Below are 4,961 nucleotides of genomic sequence, written 5' to 3'. Positions count from 1 at the left end.
AAGGTGGCCTGCTTTTAATGAGCAGGAAAATATTTTTTAGTAAAGTAATATATCATATCCTGGGGACTACACATACAACCAGGATCAAGAGTATTGAACCATTCTTTAGAATCATCCTTTAATGAGAAAGTAAACAACTTAAGAATATAGTAAAAGTGATTTTTTTTCTTGATAAAATAGGATGGTTATATCATTTAATTTAATAAGGTGTACCACAATAGTTTCAGATTCATAACCATGAAAAGGATCAGATTCTACCAATGTAATAAGTTCAGGATCAACCAAGAATGCATAATCTTTATCAATAACAACGATAGAAGAAGTGGCAAATTTAGGATCATATTTCATTCTCTCTATCATAGCCTTTTCTTTTAGCTTACTCGGTAATTTCTTAAGATCTTCTCTACCATTACAAGTAAAAACGTCTCTAGCAATCTCCCAATCCATAACATAACCCCCAGTTACTTTAGGCATTTCAAATCTAGTAGGAGAGGTAGGCATAATAGGTGAATCATATTTTTCAGCAGTTTCAACATTACCAAATTATTTAGCTTTAGCAATTTTTTCATCAAGAAATTCATCTAGTGGCACAGTATCATCAAGCAGAGTACTATCATCATCATAAGCATCATTCATAGCGGAAGTACCATCATCAATTACTTGCGACATATCAGTCTGAATAGTAGGTGGTGGTGTTTCAAGTCGACCTAAAATAGAAGGTAAATTAAGTGCAGAGCTAGATGGTAGTTCCTTACCTCACCTCATCTTAGAGGGTACGATCTTGGTTCTAACGTCTTTTAAATTCTTCATAATGATAAGCAGATGTATAAATCCCAAGTGAACTCAATAAACAAAGCTATGCTCCCCGGCAACGGTGCCATAAAAAGGTCTTGATAACCCACAAGTATAGGGGGTCGCGACGGTCTTTGAGGGTAGTATTTCACCCAAATTTATTGATTCAACACAAGGAGGACCAAAGAATATTTATGAGCCTTAGCATTTGAGTTGTCAATTCAACCACACCTGAAAAATAATATCTCTGCAGTAAAGTGTTTAGTAGCACAGTAGTTTGATGGCTTTGGTAGTAGTAACAGTAACAGAAACAGTAACCATAGCAATTTTGTAATGATTGTAACAACAGAAGCAATAGTAACCTCACAAGCAACCAGGGCACGCCCTGGTGCCTCTTGGGCCACCGCTCCATCTTCTTGTCCCCTCCTGAAGCTTCCAGGGTCTCTTATTGCCAGAAAAAAATCTCCAAAAAGTTTCGTGGCATTTGGACTTTGTTTAGTACTGATATTCTGAAAAACCAAAAACAGGTAGAAAACAACAACTGACACTGGACACAAAGTTAATAGGTTAGTCCAAAAAAATGATATATTGTTGCTTGAAATGTATATAAATTATCCAAGATTGATACTATAATAGTATGAAACAATAAAAAATTATAGATACGTTGGGACGTATCAAAGCTCATGAGAAGGTAAGGATTATGACTATGTGGGGTTTAGCCTTCGACAACCACGTATCAGCTGATAATAGGCGAACTTCTGCATGGCAAACTGACAATTCAAGGCATAGTCCATTGTTTAGTTGTGAAGAAGTTTAATCCTGTTGCTCTAGGTGGAAGTTCAACTTAACAGTCTCCATTGAAAATTTTGGTATATCAAACATTGTTTGAAACAGTTGACAAACTTATGTGTCCCGAGATCTGGTGAGGGATTGTTGGATTTATAGATGGTCTTAGGCCCAGATAAGACAATAATCCTTGGTTAATCTCTAAGACCCATTTAGATGCATGACAAGTGGTGGGAAGTTTATTATAATAGTGTTAATGGAGTGAGAATGAGACCCCTTTATAAGGGCTCCTCTACCACATGTCATTGGGAGCTTGAGAAGAGGAGTTGTACACGCACGCTCCTCCTCCTCCGCTGCCCACCTTGCCATGCCACGCCTTGCCTCGTCACGATGCGCGCGCCGCGGGTTGTGGGAATGAGCCGAGCCGAAGCTTATTTTTGCCGGTCCGAAATGGTTAATTAATCTTGGATTAATTGACGAGTGGTCGTGGGCCTGAGCTCAGCCCCATCTACCCGATGACCTATATAAGAAGGCGCTGGACTGAACCCTAACTCAGTTCACTCGCTTCCTCCTGCACAACCCTAGTCGTCATCTACTGTTTTTTTCTCTGTGCTGCTTCCGGCGATCCCATCCCGACGACCGCGTGCACGGTTGGTCAGGAGAGCAGGTGCCTCCGGAACCCTGTCGTTTGAGATCCTGCCGGGAGAACGGCAATAAGGTTTTTGGTGAGCGTCTCGACGCGACTGCTTCTGATCCATCCCCGTCTCCGTCCGCCTCTATTTCCACTACTTCCTGGCCGAGGCTGTCGATGATGCCGCCGCGTTGGCCTGGCCAACCGGAGGGTATGACTCGTTTATCTCCTATTTGCTCGTTCATGTGTTGGCCGTATATAACTTATTCATAGATGTTTCAATTCTATGTGATGTACGTGCTCACATGCTTAGGTACCGGTATGAGATGCATACCATATTCGCTATGTTTACTGTTTCCTTGTGGATTAGATTAGTCAAAATGTGCTAATATTTTCAACACTACTCTCGTGTGGCTGACAAACATATTCGACATTTCAGAGCCTTCCGGGGGTAATCTAAGAGAATTATTTTGCCTAAACATTTTCTGGACTAGTCGCTGAAAGTTTACGATTGAAGGTCGTTTTCCCAAGCATCCGGCGGATGCTGTGTATAAATCTTGCAGCTATGGATGCCGAAGGACAAGGCGTCAAACTGGTCCGGCGGTGACGTCGATCAAGACCTAACTCGCTAGCTAGCGTTAGTGCATGCATGGATGACTAGTTTCTGTCCTTTAATTTTAGCCTGCCTGTCTATATCTATCTTAAAAAGAGAAGTAAACATTTTTCTCGATAGAAAACTTGTCACGACAACATCTGAGTTCTTTATTTAGTACTAGCCCGTACGTAGGAACATGCATGCATGTTCGTTGTGCCTAGCTAGAGCAGATAACGTAGAACCGTACACAATACATGCATTAACACATACCCGCTCTGTTCATAAATATAAGTCTTTCTAGATATTTAAACAAGTGACTACGTATGTAGCAAAATGAGTGAATCTATGTATGTTGTAGTCCAATTAAAATGCCAAAAAATCTTATATTTAGGAACGGAGAGAGTACATATGCACGTGCACGTTCGGTCACAGCTTGTCGCAGCGCGCGGGCGCGAAGACCATCTTATTGCTGTCCAGGTCGTAGACGATGTACATGTTCTGCTGCTGGAAGTTGCCTATGATCGCCCAGTCGCTTTCGCCCGCCGAATGGACCACCACGCACAGCCCGCCGCCTGTGCCGTCGCCGTCGTCGTCGAGATCGAGCACGTAGTTCTCCCGTGGCAGGTCCCAGTCCGCGCCCTCTAGGTGGAGGACTAGCTTCGGCACTGCGGGCACCTTCTTCTTCGGGGCGACGTCGAAGCACAGCATGCTATCAGCATCAGTGGAGTCGTTCGCGATGGGTAACGGCACCTGCGACACGAACGCCTCCCGGAGGCTTCGGAACACGGCCCGCGGGAAGATCGTGATGCTCGTGCCTGAGTCCATGATCGTCCCGCCGGAGCCATCGTCGTTGAGCGCAAAAGCTGACTCGTTAAACGGCAGCCGCGTCTTGCCGATGGTGACGCCTTTGAGTGAAAGATAGTAGAACGAGCTGAGCGCACCCCCAGTGTTTGGGACGAACGGGGTGGACTGGATGGGCCCCGTGGCGTGCGCTTCAAGGTCATCAGGCGTCCCCAAGAACACCGGGCTGGTCCTGAACTCTACCATGGTCGTCAAGCAGTGGGGGAATCTGTGCACCTTGAGCTGCGACGGCAGAGACATCGGGCCGCGCCCGAAGCCGGCGATGCCGGACTCGTTCGAGTTGAAGGTGCCTTTGTTGTCCATGCCACAGCCAAAGTGGAGGTTCGGCACGGCGGCAACCGTGCCGCACTTGCCGTGGGGCGTCTTGAATGTGAAAGTGTCCTCGACGATCTTGCCCACGGTGAAGGATCCGTCGCCGTAGTAGTAGGCGTACGAGCAGAAGTTGTCTTTGACGGCGCACCGAGAGAGCGGGAGGCCGCCCCGCGTGCAGAGAGGGTCGGAGCACAAGACATCACGGAGGGTGCGGGAGGCGGAGGTGTTGAGAACCGGGAACGGCTGGTCGAAGCAGTGCACGCAAGCGCACTGCGTCCAGATGAGGTCGCTGCCGGTGTCCAGCTCCAGTGCCACGCGCTGCGGGCGCGGCGTGCCGATGCTGAAGTGGATGAGGTACTCGGAACTGATGTCCTCTCTGCCGACGGTGCCGCGGGCCACCGGCGCGGTCACCGCGCCGGGACGGGCGGGGGAGTGCAGGCTGGCCAGGCGGGCCTTTGACCGGGCGGCCATCCGGCTGAGAAGCTCGCGCCTGGTGAAGCCGCGGCCGCTGTCCGCGTGCGTAAGGTCGGCGCGCACGGCAACGGGGCTGGTCGCCGACTCGGCCACCGGCCAAGCGAACAAGATGGTGAGGAAGAGAACACAGGGCGAGAGCTGCGACACTGACAAGATCTTCATGCTGTTGAGTTTGAAGTGCTAGCACCTACTCCACTTAGTAGACGTGGATTTATAGTCCTACGTACACACACGGGCTAGCAGCCGTGGGTTCTCGCATCGCACACAAATATCACTCGTATGGCTCCAAATCTTGGTGCCGGTCTCGTCTATGCTTCCAGAAGATATCTGGATGCATGCATACATCTGACAAGACTCCAACCAACGACGCCAGCAAGTGGTAGGTCTACGTTGAACATAAGTCTTGCAGCGCACTCAAGTCTGTCCATCATGAGCCGAAATCGAAAAAGGGCTTTCTAAAAATCAGTCCGCTAAAATTTAACCAGGTCTCAGTCGATCATGCAACATTTT

General features: G+C 47.7%; 1 pseudogene; it reads right to left on the bottom strand.

The window, feature by feature from the left end:
* Positions 1-3,167: 3,167 nt before the first annotated feature.
* LOC125522219 (aspartic proteinase nepenthesin-1 pseudogene) lies at positions 3,168-4,717 on the bottom strand (annotated as a pseudogene).
* Between the last annotated feature and the right edge of the window lie 244 nt (positions 4,718-4,961).

The sequence above is a fragment of the Triticum urartu genome, chromosome 7A, assembly GCF_056163025.1.
Source record: "Triticum urartu cultivar PI428250 chromosome 7A, HENAU_Tu73, whole genome shotgun sequence".
Classification (NCBI taxonomy): domain Eukaryota; kingdom Viridiplantae; phylum Streptophyta; class Magnoliopsida; order Poales; family Poaceae; genus Triticum; species Triticum urartu.
Note: the sequence above shows the minus strand (reverse complement) of the source record. Positions and strands in the feature narration are given on the sequence as shown.